The following is a 17,123-nucleotide window of genomic DNA, read 5'->3' on the forward strand; positions in this document are numbered from 1 at the left end:
CCCCAGAAAGCACAGGTAACTTGAGTTTCCTTCAATTATCACAGCAGGAACATGTTTTGATGGAGTATTAACTCCAGGTTGATTCACACTACTCCTGTTCCTCTGCCTGAATTCACAGAGCGCTGGCACAAAGGAGGCAGGCAGACATTTGCACCAACCTTATCTCCATCAGGACAAGGTATCCTTATCTCCCAACATCTATACTAATAAATGCAATAAATCAGGGTACACACCGAGACCAAGTGGCACAGTGTGACCTGTGCCTGTAGAGCTCAGCTCTCTTTCTCTCCTCAAAGGGGTTAGCCCCATTCAGTCTGTATAGGGAAGGAACCCAAGCCATTCCTGGGCAGTATTTGGGGTACAGAGTTTTGGACAGCCAAATCCATGCAAGAGACCATGAAGAACTTGACAGTGTGGGCTGTCAGGGCTCTGCAACACCTTTCTGGCTGTAGGAGGTGTTTTGCTTCTGGTCATCCTGAAGCCTTTAACCCTGAGAACGGAAGCCTGAGTAGTATTATATTTTAGGTAGAGCTTTTGGAACCAACAATTAGAGGGGTTCTCTTTTGGCTTCTTCATGAAATAAACTCATCTGCCAGCCATTGAATGGAGACGATGTACGTAACTCCCTGATTGCAAATTTTTGCATTCCCTGTAATTGTTTCTGAAAACAATTATATGTTTCTGACATTTAGGCAGGGCTCTTCAGGCAGCTGCTACTGCAAACTCTGAGCACTTTGAGCCTCCCCGTGTGCTGTGGTTGGGCTGAACTTCTTCATGCTCTACTACAGCTGACTCCGAGCTAAATGCTAGTAAGGGACAGGACGTCTTTCACCCACAGGATGCAGCATGGAAATGAGCCAGGAGAGATTTGGAAACCCTTCGATCTCCAGAACAGATGGGGAGATGGGTTTCTTTTCCTTCTGGAGGAAGCTCTGCTTTTCATAAACAGCCCTCTCGGGCTCTCCCTGGCTTAAAACCATCTCCCAACCACCGTGTCCATCACCAGCCAACGAAGGCATGAAGAAGGAGGTAACAGAGCTCGTGGCACAGCTTCGAGCAACTCATGGGATGTGGCCTGTTGGTCCTCACCTGGGAGCACCTTAGCTTTCATTGTGGCTTCACTTGACACCCTTGAAACCACAGGGCATTTGGCAGTTGGATCAGAATCAGAAACTAGTGTGATGGAAGGTTCTTTTTGCTCTCTGTTAGCTGCCTGAGCAGTCAGGCATTGGGACGGGTTGCCCAGGGAGGTGGTGGAGTCATCGTCCCTGGGGGTGTTCAAGGAAAGGTTGGATGTGTTGCTGAGGAACATGGTTTAGTGGGTGACATTGGTGGTAGCGGGTGGTTGGACCAGATGATCTTGAAGGTTTTTTCCAACCTTAATGATTCTCTGATTCTACAGGAAACCCATCTCCTGCCACCCCAACAGACCAACAAAGGGTTGTGGGTTCATGCCTCTGTGCTATAATCCACTTCAAGGTGGCCATTATCTTCACCGTTTCCTTTTTTTCTTTTTTCCTCTGTAAGAGCATTATCAGCCTCCAAGACTTTCACCTCAGGCCATTAACGGGCAGGTTGGTCATTACAGACCACTTGGCAGTGACTGATGATAGGGGGGCTCTTTTGCTATGGCAAATGTGGAACTGATTGTCTGCGTGACCCCATTTGACCTCAGGAATTCTGCATTTAACCTGGCTTTAGACATAATAAACTCCAGTAATTAGCAGAGAATTCACCGGTGACATGTCTAATTGATTGGAAATGCCAGTCCCCTGTGAGACGTGAAGCTGCACTGAGCTGGGGGGAGCCACCTGACATGTGGGGGGTCATTGGGATGCTGTCACGAGGCAGGAAAATGCCGGGAAGGAATGCAAAGCATGCTTTAGGTTTGCTTTTCTTTCCAGCTGAGCGTGCTGTGGATTTGCTTTTCTTTCCAGCTAATGGACTTGGTGAGCATGCTATCCATCACTAATTACTTACCCCTTTACTCAGCACTTTCCCAAGGTTGAGCTCACACCTTTGGGAAAACACACCAATGTCTGCATAGTCCATCTTAGCCGTGGGCTTGCGATGAGAAAAACACTTTCTGTGATCCTCGGCCCCAAATCCAGTTGTTTGTGCCCTACCGAGGAGGCAGGTATGGGCCCTATTCGGGAGGAAATGGTCTTTTTCAGTATGGATTTGTGATATCTCTTTCCAGCCCTGCATTCATGCTTCTAAACTGATGGCAGCTGGAAAATAAAATAATAATAATAATACAAAAAATATATATTTTTGATATATAATATATATATATAAATATATATTTTGTCCCTGTGTACTAAGAAGTCTAGAAGGGTCTGGGAATGTCAGTGGAGATGTTCTCTCAACCAGCTGGTGGTGGTGCCCAAAAAGTACAGGTATAGACACCGTGTCATTGACCAGAAAGACTTTATTTTTTTTTATTTTTTATTTTGTTTAGTGTGTCAATGGGGGGACCCTGGCTTTGCAACCTGCCGGTGGCTCCTGCTGTTCAGGACCCAGGATTTCAGCCAGCTCTGCACCCGAGCTCCTGCAGGGTCGGTTTCCTTGGGGTGTATCACCCCATTCCCAGCAAAGGGAGGCTCGGAAACCAATCCAGGGCTTCGGGGACGCTTTCCTACCCCGGATCAATAAATTAGGAAGGCAGAAGAAATACAGTGACAACACCATATGCACTGAAGCATCCTGCGGAGATCGTGGAGTCTCAAAACAAACATTAGATGTGCAAACAGTGTATCAGCATCCCTCCGCGAGGGTAGCTAGCTGCAGATCCATTTATTGCCTTCTATCATTTGTTTTCACTAATTTTCATAGTTAAACAGATAAAAGTGCTCGGGGCAAATATTGCAGGCTCTCCCTGCTCCCACACAAGCCAAATATCCTCCCTTTCTCTTTCCTAGGCTTTCTTTTTAAGCTGACAATCAATCCACCTACTACTAATTGTGGCACAAAGTTTATATAACCAACTAATCGCACTGACTCCTTGCCCTGTCTTCCCCAGGGATGGGCTCAGGCAGATGTAGGTTGTTGTACCTCCTACTTGGAGGAACAGCAGCAAGTTGGTGGTGGTACAAAATGATTTTTTGAATTCCAAAGTATTCTTATTTGATGTATGGGGATGATTTAGTGTACGTCTGTGTTTGCTTCCTCACTCAACTATTTAAGAGAAGGAAGGACAAATCATACCTGATAAATAATTGCAGTTTTGAATAATATTTTTCTTATATAAAGATACTATTTGCAGGTTTTACCATCACCATTTTCCCCTGGATCCTAGAAAAATAGCCATCTGCTTTACTGTGCTGATGAAAATTTCTTTCCCAGATTGGTGAGGTCCCTGGAAATACCCTGTGTATTTCAACGGGATTTTTTTTTCCTCATATTTGTTGCTTTCTGTCACTGCCTCTCAAAAATATTACTTTCTGTTGTTGTTGTTGTTTCTCCACTGGAAAGCAGCCTTGAATTTATTGCCAAATTTGTGGGGAAAAATATTTGTTCTGGCTCTGTGATTTGCTCTTAGGCTGGGGTGCTACTCTTCCTGCTGTTGGCCACGAGAGTGGTCAAGTGCAACTCAGACCTGATGTAGCATTTTTTTGTCTCCTTAGTGTTATCTTAGATTTCTTAAGAGGCCACAGGCTTTTCCTGACTTACCTTTTTCTTGGTGCAGACTGGGGGTGGATGAGTTTCCCTAGTGGCAGAAATCCCATTACATCTTTACTCTGTCGTGCCACAGGTCTGTTGTGGGGTGATGGCAGGTGACTGGGAGGGTGATGCACAAACTCTTGTGATTACAGCTTCTGGCTGTAGCCTCTCCTAGGAATAGGCAGTACAGGAGACATACAGGACATACAGAAAAACCGGACCTACTGGTGGATCCAGCACATTTGTGGATCCACTGTACTGTTCATGCCAGGTCACAGGGCAAGAGAAAAGCCATGTCACATGGATATTACCCAACACTGAGTTACATCCCTCCCTCTCCAACTTAAAAGAAGTAACACCATTGTGCTAGTATAAGAAAGTCACCGCTGTGCATGCCAGATTTCTGCAAACCTCAGAAAACATAAGTCAGAAAATAAGGAATCAGATTTATATATATATATATATTTTTTTTTTTCCTAGCTGTAATAGTTGGCAAATCATAAGCACATAGCCTAACAGTTGTATGATGAACTCTCATGTACATGTATATTCCTACTTGTATTGGACCTAAAAGGGTGTTACAAAACACTAACCTTGTTCTGTAACCCCTCTGTGTGGTCAGTGTCTTCTGAAGTTGCTGACAACTTTGGATGCTCCAGTATAAACTTAGATATATATCATTTATATGTATATATATGAAAATCACCTTCTCTGCCTTGGAGGCACGTCTGGGATGGAAGGCAGCATGTGTTTGGCAAAGCACAGCACCATTACACTAATGCATCTGCAAATGCACCGGGTTGGTGAGGGGCTGTTTGGCTAATGGAGTGCCTGGGCTAATAGAATTAGCCTCGCGTTCACAGCCTGAGCAGGGAGGAGGGGAGCTGTCCCTTTCAGTCTTCCTCATCCCCTGACATCTTATTCCCCCATGACAGCCCAGGAAGGGAAGCAAGAAAGGGGGAGCCTTAATATAGAGAAAAAATGTGCTGGTGTTTTCTGTCCCAGCAAACTAGAGGGGGAAACCAAAGCCCTGGGTAATGCCTTCATCTGGGTAAGACGTGTGAGCACAGGCTGCAGGAGGACTGATCTGCTGTCATGCTTCACAAACCACCCTTCCCTCAAAAGGGACAAGGTCAGAAACGTGTTTGTCACTTGAGCTCCAGACAACAAATGATGCTGATTTAATTAACCCAGCGAGCCCTGCTGGCCTCGTCTCGGAGAGCTCGGGACATCAGAGAGTGTGGGTGAATGGAGGCAGGGGGAAGAGTGAGGGAGGAAGAGGGCAAAGATGTGTGGCCATTGAACCATCGGGAGCCATCTCAAAGCACTTTGCTTCTCACAGCCAAAAAGCTCTTTATAATTAGTCTTGATGTGATTTACATTTACTTTAAGACATCTGCATAATGGGCTATAATGCACAGGAAATTTAGTCATGAGCTCCTGAAAGCTTATGGGGACTGGCAATTCCCATGGAGCAGGAAATATCCCTTTCACTGCAACTGGATGTGACCCTGGCCATACAGGGAATGTTCATGGGGTAAAGTGCTAGAAATCCACCCACCAATCTCTCTGATCTGTCAGCTGTATTTATGAAGCACCCATCAGCGTGGTCTCTAGGCTTGCCTTTTCTTTTCCTCCTTTGCAAAGGGTGAATTGGGATCTTGGGCTTGTTTCATAGACAGAAAGAAGACAGTTCTTCCCCGCAGACAGAATATTTTCATCCCTAGCAAAGCCAAAGGCGGATGGATGCTGCTTTGCTATCAGTAAGCGGGAGGACCAGGGGTTGCTGAAAGCTGAACTGCCTCTGCCCACAAGTGGCAGGTCTGCTGCCAGGGAGCTCAGCCCGACATGCAGAAAGTCACCTTGGCCAAGGGCCTGTGAAATTTTAATGCTCCCCACCAAATATTGACTCTCCGAGGGTGTCTGAGTAAGCCTTTTGCGGAGAAGTCGATATTTGTCTGATGTTTCACCGGATAATGTTGCTTTTCGCTGGATTTCCATTGGGCTCTGCTGGCTTCTACCAAATTCATTGCACAGTATCTGGAGCAAGATAAAAACCTGTGATTAGAAGGAAGTGTTCCCTTCGGAGGGCTGTTGAATATTGTCTACTTCTCCCTGTTTTCTTGATTTTTTTTTGTTTTTTTTTCTGGGTGTACCCCCTCAGCTCAGCATTGCATGTGAGCCCCATACCCAAGGGTGGGTGCAATCACTTTCAGCCCTCAGCAATCCTTTTCCAGCTGGGTCTCCATGACTCTGCTGAGGAACTTAGGTGCTCAGGTACCACCAATGGAAAATGCAGCAGGAATATCACAATAAATACAAAAACACCAGCAATTTTGCAGGACGAGTGTTGTTGCTCTTCCCACTGGAGGTTATGGCAAAACAATCTTGACACTGCATCACGAGCTGACTCGAGCAGCTCTGGTCTGTCCTGCTAGGTAAAGAAGCTCCAGGTTAGATTTTAGGTAGGGCTGTGTCCATCTATTGCTTGTAGAAGACACACTAGTACTTGCCTTGCTGTACTCAAGCTAATCAGTTAAATCCTGCAGCAAAGGCTCCTCTCCACCCCTGCAGTGTGATAATTCTGCCATCGTGGGCAATTTGGTGTCTGTCCTGTACAGGTCTGAGCTGCAGGAGAATCCCTGTGGGGTGAAAGTAAATATATTGCCTTTCAGGTAACAAAAACAATGCTGCAGGTTAGCTTCTGCAAGTTTACCATCCACGTGGGACTCCGTCTAAGTTGACTGTGCCTCCTAAAGAAAAATAATCCTGTAAACAGTGTAGCACTGAACAATTAAAACACTTGTTCCTGGTTGCAGTTGAAATTTGTTATATTTCTGTTAACAAGACAAGCAGGGCAGATATCAAAGTAAATAATAGAAAGAGCTAATTTGTATTTCTGTTTGTGCTTGGAGGAGTTAGAAACTAAATCCAGGTGTACTAAAAGAGAAGGTTGCCTTTAATTTCAGCGGCAGCTTGGGCATCTGACAGTTGTGGGAGTCTGGACTTAAAATAAATGCAAAGGAATTGTTTTCGGTAGTAAACAGCACAGGGCTTGTGGATGCATCTACACTGCTGCTTTAAATGTACTCAGATCCGGAGAGAATCTCTGTAACACATCTCCCAGTTATCTCTACTTACCAGCTTTTATCCTCATTTCAGAATAACTCAGCCTGCGTGACCCCAGTTCCTCTCGAACAGATCAAACCAGCAGATCTGATCCAAGACTATAGCCAGTGCTAATACGTGGTTAGTCCAGGGGGCTTTTAGACTGGGTACGGCTTGTAGTAACCCTTCTGAAACACACACCATGTGCACACTGGGTCTGTAGGTCCTTTATATCTATAGATCTGCCCCTGCTGTGCCTCCTTGTACACGTACACGTGGCCTTCTGCTCTCAGTGCAGTGGTAGGAGGTGATGCTATGGGCTGTATGAGACGTGCTCTGTGGGCACAGCTTGTTGATCCCTCCTGGAGCACACTCACCTTGTCCAACCTGGATGCTTGGACTTCTGGGTGATGCCTTCAAAGATTGGTGGTATAAAGCCAACCATATCTCGGACTGTGATTTTTGGGGTGGTCACCTCAGCAGTGGATACCCACCACCCATACAGGGCAGTATAGGACAGCCTGGGCTGTCAGCCTGGCTGTTCAATATTTATCTAGCCTAGAAAGATGCTCGTGTGAGCGGTGTCATATTTAAGAGGTGTCTCCACTTAACTGGAGGTCAGAGTCCACACTCTGCTTGAGTGGTGGCATCGTTTCATAAAAAAGCTTTTTCATTAATTAAAGTCCCCTAACCTTGCATCGTGCTCAGGGTTTGGTGGAGAAGCATCATTTTTTTTCTGATCAATATATATTACCATATTTGCTAGAAAGAAGCTTCCACCCCCTCACTTAATTAGCAGATGAAAATAATTGTGTGCATTTGAAAGCGTTTTGTGCTTCTAATACCCATTAAGTAGATCAGAGTTGCAATTTTCCTGTTCTTAGGGACTTTTGGCCATATGAGTTACCCAAAGGGACATAAAGCATTGTTTGGTCTCATTCAAATGACATTTCAATAAATGCCAGGGGAAAATGATGATTCCGTACTGCCTTTCTTTTTCTTTTAAAGTTGACAGGAAGGGGATGAACTAATGAGAAATGCCCTATCCCATGGATCTGGAGTTTTAGGGCTGAGATTTCTACACAGTCTCCATGTGATTTTTCACAAGTCACTGGGGGCCACATTATGGCTCTTTGCAGCAGGGTCTGGCATTTATTTTTATGTAGCACCCTGGGCTACCCTTTCTGATGAGGTTTCCAGGCAGGAACAGGGTTATTAATTTATCCATGATATTAATGGGAGTGGGCAGGAGGGGAACTGTTTTGTCTCAAAACCCTTCCCCCTCTTCCAACTTTCAACACTTTGGGGAGCCTATAGGGGTTGTGGGCACTCAGCATCTGGGGGGACAACCTCGCAGGAGGACTCAAAGACCAGCAAAACTTTCTCCTTCCCTTCTGCTGGGCCGGAGTTAATATTCTTTTTTTCAATCCCTTCACACTGACAAACTAAAAATTAATTGCTAGTGCACATGAGAGGTGAATGAGCAGGTGCCCAGAAAAGCATGACAGAATTATTGATTGATTTTGCTTTAATTAAGTGCACCAGAGAGCTGGGATTGGTTTGGCCCCGTGCTTGATGCCAGGAACATCACTGAGAGGACATGAAAGGATGGCTGCTGCCAAGGGATGATGGAAGTTACGCAAGGAATATAGAAAGCTGCTTTAATGCTGGGTTCCTTAGAGGAATCTGGGGCAATAGCCAATAACCATAAAACCAGTGGGGCAAAGCTGCAAACACTTCTTTTGAGGGGCATCCCTCAAGCACTTAGCTCTGAGAAGGGAGACCTTTAGTCAATGGAAGGCAAGCAAGTCGGACCAGCAGCTGTGAGTCGCCTGCCAAAAGGGCAGCAGGCAGCATCTTTCAGCCTCTTCCTGAAGTTGTCACCATCCAAACCACCCAAGAGGAAGGAATTTTGGGGAGGTCCACATTTCTGATTCCTGCTCCCTGCTGATTCACCCATTTGCTAAGACAAGCTGGGTAAGACGGTTAACCCTGGCATGCCTTGGCTTCCATGGTGGGCTGAAATAACCTCTCACAATAACAAACAGTGTTAAACAATCCTCTGTAAACCACGTCACGGTGGTTCCTGTCCTCACTCAGCAGAGCATGGGCCACCAGGACCAACCTCCCCAAAATCACCTCTTTGCTATATATATATCATAAGGGACTTGTCCACATCAAAACACCCCTGCAAGCCAAGAAGCTTAGGAGCCCAGAAGTGTACATCTAAAATACAGTGACTGCTTTTGTGCTGCATTTCAGGACAGACAGATGAATATCTGGTATTAGGAAGGGGTTTGCAAAAAACGAGTTACAGAGAACCTCTGCTGATCCTGACCCATAGAAGGATGATCTGTCTGTTGTACCTTGGAACTGTATTTCTATGCATGAAGCTCTTCTTATATGTAGGATGAAGATAATACAGAACCCAATTTCAAGATTTAGAAACAGTGAAGGATGGACTTCAAGTTTGATTATTAATTAGCTGAAGAAAAACAAAATGTAGATTACTTTCCTACATACATGAACATGACTGAAACCTCAAAGGTGATGTCCAAGTCTTGCAGTAGGAAGTTTCATCATAGCCTACGAAAGCAATAATGAAGAACCACAGGAGAACAGTAAAAGATGCAAAACAACGTCAGTCCGTTGGAGCTTTTGGCATATCCAGCATGGTGTTGCTACAAATATCAGCGTGATGCTACTGGAAACCTTTGAGCAGCATTAGGGTTGGGGTTTATACAGGAAACTGCACTAAGAAATAAAAAGTATCTAGGAGTCTTCATTGAAGCTAAGAGCATAGAGACCTTACAGAACAGTTGCAATCACATGTATGCGTTTGCTGTGACAGTGGCCCAAGTCTAGCACAGCATCAGAGTGCCTCAAGGTACAGAAGTGCTCATCTGGCAGAGATCAGCTCCAGCCTGGTTAAGCTGAAAGTGAATATCTGCCTGCATCGTCTAAAGCAAACTATACCTCTCTTTATATATGTCTGCAAAGAGGCTGGATTCCTGCGCTACTTCTTTACTTTTGATGGCATTCTGCTTATTTCCGTGGTGCGTGTAAACTTGCAGCCTGTTCATAAAAAAATAAGATCACAGCATGGCCTCCTTCATATCTGCATATATATACAGACACACAGCGTTTCTCCCAGCATGCTGAATGAATAAATTCTGGAGTAATTTTTCATTGTTCCCTTTATAAGCTTCAAGGAAAAAAACCCTCAAAAGCTAATAAATAATTTATTCCAATGAAATTGCTGCCTACTATGCTGCATGCTGTACCTATGCTAGCTCAGGCAGCACATGGGATCCTGGATATCTCTCGTGTATGGTGTTCTGTTATTTCTGCTTTTCTATTGGGAGAAGTCTCCATGTGTGTACATGTACATATGAGAGCAGGTAAATGTGAAGGTGAGAGAAAACAGAAAACAGTTTCTTTCAATCTATGCATGTTTTCTACATGCGTGCACAAATAGATCTTGCCCTCTATTTTAGATATGCAGGTTCCCTTTATTATCTAAGACAAATGTGGGATTCATTTTGCTTCTTCAGAATAAGACTGATCACTTGTAGTCCATAAAGTTCCTGGGGAGTTTTTCTTTTTATCCCGAAAAAGCATTTGAAATAAGTCTGGTGAACTTGTCCTCTTTATATATACACATGCAGACAGTGTAAACATGTGGTTTTTGTGTGGTTGACCATAATAATATGGTTTTGTGTGCTTGCATAATTCACAGATTACAGTCTTGCTTACTGTGCACATATAGGTGTGTATATGGGGTTGTGTGCTCTATGTACATGTGTGGGTCTAACCACAGGACACATAACTATACTGACGTTATGCTACACAGTGTAATGAGGCACTAGGAAAAAGCAGAAGGAAAGGAGAAAAAAGACGAATCTGTGTCTCTCTTGAGGGTGTACCTTATTAGAAGTACCAAAATAATGATGTTCAGGGCTGTCTTCCCAGCCTGCTATAAATGTTGAGGATCTAAGGTTAGCTGTGTGCTGACATCTTACTCTGTGTTGCACAGTTTAAGCTGTAAGACTCTGATCCACGTTGGCCATAGCTAAAGGTTCTCTGTTCTCTTTGTAAAGCCTTATCCAAGACTGTTGCAATATCATGGAATCACAGAATGGCTCAGGTTGGAAGGGACCTCAAATATCATCTAACTCCAACCCTCTCTGCCATGGGCAGGGATGCCACCCACTAGATCAGGTTGGCCAAGGCCCCATCCAGCCTGGCCTTGAGCACCTCCAGTGATGGGGCACCCACAACTTCTCTGGGCAAACTGTTCTAGTGCCTCACCACCCTTACAGTGAAGAATTTCCTCCTAAAGTCTAATCTAAATCTATCCTCTTTTAGTTTATGACCTTTCCCCAATATTCTCAAAATATTCCCCATTATTGGTATTTGCACCCTGGTGAAATTCCTGCCTTATGCTGGATCTTGGATCATGGAAATGGTCCCATGTCCTCAGTGGGATGGCTCACAGGGACATGATTTACACACAGGGCAGGATATGTGCTTCAAATACAAATGCATGCACAACCGGGGTGCTGGTCTAGGCTTTAAGAAACAGGGCTTTGCTCCCAACCCCCAAGGTGATTAATCGCTATTTCTGCTCTTTGTTATGCTGATTTGAAGAGATCAATGAATTTCATCTCCAATGCCTTGGAGCTCCTTTCTCCCTGCACTTTCTGCCACTCTTGTCCAGTCAGATTGGACCAAAATGTCTTTTGCTACTTGTCTGCGGCAGGGCTCAGCACAGTGGGACTCTTCTCTCAGCAAGGGACTCTTGCAATATAAATAAAATAGCACAGATAAATGATTGCTTTGCCACTGGGCTTGTTCAACGGCTGAAACTTAAATGAAACAACCCACAAATTCATGCAGACGCGCATGTAAAACAGCAAGTTGGGAAGAGCAATGCCGGAGCTCTTCCCTTGCTAATTCCAGCAGCTGGTTTGCATTGGTAAAGACAGACTAAAACCCGAGGAAGGAGCCTGGGATGTGACATCCCTACAAGATCAGGTCTTAGGGAGATGAGACTATAGCTAGGGGAAAGGAAAAAGCAGGAATAAGCAGGGCTCTGAGTCACTGTTGCTCTAGATTATTGCTGCCAGTTGCTCAGGCACGCTCCGTATGATTACCATTTCCAAGTGAGCCTGGATCTGTATTTCCCTTAATGTGCCACGGCTGCTTCTCCTGACCTCTTTCACGCCGCCTATTACCTCAGCTCCGCTTCCCCTCCTTTCTGATCGAATTACTAAAGCACACAGTGGAGTCTCTTGGCTCAACAAAATTTAATGACGGTGACAACAGAGGAGGATAATAAAGATAAATCAGCTGCTCCCAGGAAGGAAAGATGAAGTAACAGCAGAGTGAGTTAGATGGCTACACCATGGAGTGACCCTAGCCAGTGCATCGTCCTAGTCATCCCTTTCATCTCAATGTTTGCATTTCTTCTTCTTTTCAGGGGATTTGACAGGGAAGAGTAGAGAGGAGCGGGCACCGAGACACTAGAGACCTGGGCCATGTTTCTGTCTCAGGCACATGCTCGCTGGGGATTGTGGGCACATCTTTCCAGCTCTTCTACATCTCCTCCCCCAGGCAGTAGGCTGAGAACAGAGCAGAAGTCTTTCACCGGGCAGGCTGTAAAGGACTTCAGCTGTGGGATTTTGATCTCAGCTGCAGCCCAGTGCACTAATGTGAGCCACACAGTTAGTAGAGGGAAATGGAAACTTCACTGTTTGTAAAGGAGCACCAGTGAGAGCATCTCCTTTCTCAATGTCCATAAATCCCTGGGCTCCTCAAATCGTGTTAATCCATCTTTTTTTCAATTAGGTGTTCTCATGGAGGCCAATGGAAGCAGGCTTATGTCTGTGTTTAACTAGGGAACCGTGCATGGCAGGAGAGCTGTGAGAGGAAGAGGGTTACAACTTGCCTTCCTCAACAGCCATGGTTGGATGAGACATCTAGGGCACCAGTGAACTGCACTCGAAGCGTGGGAGGCACAAGAGGGATCTGTCCTCCCAGGCATGGCAGGGGAGAAGAGGTGTTAATCAGATTGGATCGGAGCTTCACACCTCACCCAGAGCTCCTCAAATGGACAAACCAGCTCCTGGCTCTGCAATACCCACGCCTACTTCTTCCACCTCCCTCCTGGAGACAAGCAGAGATACGGCCTCAAATGACTGTGCCTATTGCAATTGCTTTTCTGACATTTGCCATGTTTCCAGTTGTAGAGCATTTGCTGTTTAATGATAATGCCTAGAAAAAAGAAAAAAAAAGAAAAACAACAAACACCCTTCTAATTGCAATCACATTCCTCGCCTCTCCCCTCCCACCAGGTTGTTAAATTGTTAAATGTTTGCTGCATTGATCTCAACAGCTGAGCATGAAACAGTGAGCTGTAGTTGAGACCTCCTGTGAGCTCGATAAACTTAATGGACATCCTCGAGAACTTTAACTGGGAAGATTTAGCTCCTGAGGAAGAAGGAAGCAAACACCCGGAGCAGCTTTGTCTGCCTGTTGTACCTCATTTTGCCAGAAACAGCTGCTCACGCTGGGATTAGCTCAGAGGTTTGTACCGAGCAGAGGCTGACTCACAAGAACAAAATCAGGAGATCATTACATCTCCGTGCAGGCTCCAAGTGCTTCGGGCTGCGCAGGGAGAGCGGAAAATTAAGTGGAGCAGGAGCCCAATTTGCAGAAATGCTGTGAAAGTTTTGTGCCTGACAGAGGAGTGGGAGAAGGGAGAGCCTCGGCTCTGCAAGATGAGTGCTGCAGGTCTTGGGATGGAGCTCCAGGCTGTGGGATGGAGATGGTGGCTGAGCACACAGAGCTAGCTTGTCATAACATCTGTCATGCTGTTGTGCCTTCCGTTAACAGAGACAGTTTGATTAGGGTTCATATGAGACAGACAAATGAGAACTGATTATTTTACAAAGACCCTAATTACTCAGAAATTCGACATTGCTTCAGCATAGCATTGCTGCTTTGGGTAGCTATCTCCGTGTCCTATCCAGGGAGGTGGCAGAGTCTTCACACTCATGTACCTTGCCCTTCTAAAGGTAACCCCTGGGGTTAGTTTAAAAGCATTGGCTTGGCTGGTAAATTGGGTGGATGGGGTTGGGAAGCTGTGTTGGGTTAATTGTAAGAGGTGGTGAAACCTGTGAATGGAGAGCCTGTGCAGAATGAAGACAGCATCTGATGAGTGCTCTCCGTCCTTGGCTGACCATTGCCGTGAATAAGGCAATGATCCAACAGGACAATTTAATACAGTATGGATTTTCCGAGGACGTTTTAAAAAAAGAGCAGTTACTGATTTAGCAACCAAATGTGGCTTTGTAAAGATGTATTTTCTAACGATGAGGAAAGCTCTGGAGGGAAGGAGAGAGGAGAAGGAGATCAGAAGGTTGCTTGGACAGTCCTTCCCCGTGAAGCTGTGTTTGTAACTCAGGGTCTCCTCTCTACTCATCCTGGTCAGAGGAAACTTGGTGGATGGAAGGAGCTCTGCAGCTGCTCCTGTAAGGGCTGAGCAGCCCAGAGGGCATCACCAGACAGGCTCTCACCCTCAGTTTAATGCTGACGTGAACTCAGGGTCACCTTTCTCTGTGTTTCTGTCTTTCAGGCTAGGACTTCCTCCCCCCTTCAGCCCTGTAACATAATAAACAATGACCCGAAATGATCAGTAAGCCCATTCCTCCATGGGTAAGTCATCACTGCCTGGAACAGAGCAGTCTGCACTTCCATCATCTGCTGATGGCTGCTGCAAAGTCTTTTGTTTTCTTTTCCTTTTTTTTTTTTTCTTTGCACTGCTCACAAAATAGCTAGTTAGAGTCATGGATCAATACCCAAACTACAAAGCATCAAGGACCATAAGAAATCCCCACTAAGGTCCAGACCTAGACTTCCTGCAGCAGGGTGTAGCTCCACTCAACCTGTCCGAAGATGGTGTTTATAAGCCATCCAAAAATACCTGCTGCCTTTTGCTGAAGTGTGACCACAACAGATTGGAGACAGCTTGAAATGCAGACACCTCCAAGGTGCCTTGTTCACAGCAGTGACGTGTGAGACAGCCAAGTGATGGACCCGGAGCTCAGCCGAAACGGCAGGAGTGGGTTGAGCAGTGCACGATGACATTGCACATTGGTGTGCTGTAATTAATGCTGATAAAGTGCAGTATATCCTTCAAAATCGGCTGATGACCTGTGTTTAACCACTCAGCCTCACCAGTTGCGGTTTACAGGAATGGTACGTACATACTGGCACTGTCTCTTTCTTCTCCAGTGGGGAAAGGGATGAAAGATCGTGTTTCCCCTTTGTTAGGTCACAAAGTGTTATTTTGGGCACCTTCCAGAACCAATTCATTACTTGTCATCTTGCAGAGTGAGGGCAACGTAAGGCTCTGCCACGTGCTGTATTGATCCCTCAACTTGATTAGTTAGTATATCGAATACCCTTGCTTTTCTAATCTAATTAATGCAAGAGAAATACTCTGTGCTGGGGCCCGGAGTCACGTTCTAAGGGTAATCAGGGAGTAGGACTGATTAAAACCAGAAGGCTTCTGGGATAATTTATGGACTACTTGACACTGCTGGCAGGTTAGGCTACTTTGGAGGGCTCCGTGTGGTCTCAGGCTTGAAATTGCCTCTTTGGAGGGCTCCACATCTAGATCCATCCTCATCCTTCAGTTTGATGGCTCTGGGTTTGAGGGGGTCTGGGCTCCTGGGTGAGACACTGGTTTGGGGCTCAGGATAGCTGGTTTCTCTTCCCACCAGCAGTGGGGAAGGCTGTGCCAGAAAGGCAGAAAAGACATTTATTTTATGACCTTGAGAAAATCACCAAATCTCCTTTAGATTAGCTCTCATCCATAAAATGAGCATGAAACCACTTGGCCTTATTTATTTGGTTGCGCTTTCTCTTGGGCTGGCATGGTTTGATGAAGCTATACGACGCCAGGCACATGAGGACCTTGCTCTTGTTCAGGAACGGGTATGCAAATACAACTAGATAACTGAGATGTAGCTAAACTCCAGTTTGTCACTGGTTCAGCCCAGATCTTGGTGTTTCCGGACAAATGAATGCTCTGGATCAGTAGGTATAACTGGACTAGGGAAGGTGATAATACTTAATTGATCGCATGCATGATTTAATTTACTAAGTCCCACTGTGAGCTAAGTAATTGTCATGATTGTGTTTGTGATGAAGATGGAAAAGAGGCAGGAAAGTTGTCTTAGCCCCCTAAGGGGAATGTGTGCTGCAGACATCTCCTGGAGATGAGCTCAGCCCCAGGCACCTCCTAAGGTAGAGAGTTTGGAACTGGGTGGTCTCTAAGGTGCCTTCTGACCCGAACCATTCTGGGTTTCTGTGTTTGTATGAACTTCTGGGTGTGCAGTCACCTCCTGCAGCTCCCCTCCAGAAAGCAGACACGTCATGGAGGACAAGTGAGGAGTTTTAGGGTGGAAATCCAACACACTCAGTAGAAGTACCTGTCTTGAACGCTTCTGGGATCCACCAAAAAGTGGGACAAGAGTCCTGTCACCTGTGAGATGAGAAAGGTGCAAGGGGTGATGAGGTTTGGTCCAAGCTCTGCCTCCCCTGATTGCAATCTCACAGTGCTTGGGATCGAGTGAACATTTTTTTTCAGGGAATGGGGAGCAGGGGCATAGGGTCACTGATGGCAATGGCAGGGCCATTTATTCCAATTTCTTTCTTTTGCATATGAGTTTTCCCATGTGAGAGCACAATGTACACAGCCAGTGGAAGGCAAGGGCAAGTTCAGCAGCCAGATGTAATTGCATTTTCCTCCACAATTGCCCCCGGGGCTGAGCCAAGGCCCTTCTGCGCCTGTCTCTCCCCTCACAATGCATCATAGCGAATTGGTGTAAAATCCAGTTAAAAGGCCACTCGCGGGTCTCAGCTGCTGCAACACAAATTGTGGATGAATTTTTTCCCCTCCTGTATACGCCTGACGGGTTTTGTCATTCAGCCCCATATGGCTGGGTTGCATTTCTTCTCTCAGCTTGGTCGTTGGTCTCTCATTACAGCCCTGCTCCCTGTGTGCGAGCCCTCACCGAGCAAGGCTGTGGAGCAGGCTCGGTGTTTTACAGCAGTGTCATTACAGGAGGATCTCTCTTCCTACACATGTAAAAGAGAGCCCAGGATTGATGGAGCCTTGGAGTGGGTAATCACAAATCCAGCTGCTCCGAGGTAGCTGAGAACGGAGATGGTGCAGGATGGGGGGGGAAAGGGGAGTGGGGTCTGGGGGAGCTCCACAGGGTACATTTATCGTTCTCTTGGCAGAGAGGTGTGATTTATATGGACAGAGCATAAATCCCGTT

At 45.8% G+C, this 17,123-nt stretch overlaps 1 protein-coding gene and 1 long non-coding RNA gene across 13 annotated transcripts in view; both read left to right on the forward strand.

The window, feature by feature from the left end:
- The window catches only part of PLXNA4 (plexin A4), a 425,098-nt gene that overhangs the window by 218,764 nt on the left and 189,211 nt on the right, over positions 1 to 17,123 (forward strand). The window lies entirely within an intron of this gene.
- On the forward strand, positions 11,209 to 15,089 carry LOC308188762. Of its 3 annotated transcripts, XR_013945734.1 has the most exons (4): positions 11,213 to 12,158; positions 12,254 to 13,359; positions 14,411 to 14,490; positions 14,610 to 15,089. It is a non-coding gene; the product is annotated as an uncharacterized lncRNA (long non-coding RNA). The 3 variants fall into 3 exon arrangements; XR_013945733.1 differs by having other exon boundaries at positions 11,209 to 13,850; XR_013945735.1 differs by having other exon boundaries at positions 11,216 to 13,359.

Source organism: Anser brachyrhynchus (assembly GCF_964034855.1).
Source record: "Anser brachyrhynchus genome assembly, chromosome: 1".
Classification (NCBI taxonomy): domain Eukaryota; kingdom Metazoa; phylum Chordata; class Aves; order Anseriformes; family Anatidae; genus Anser; species Anser brachyrhynchus.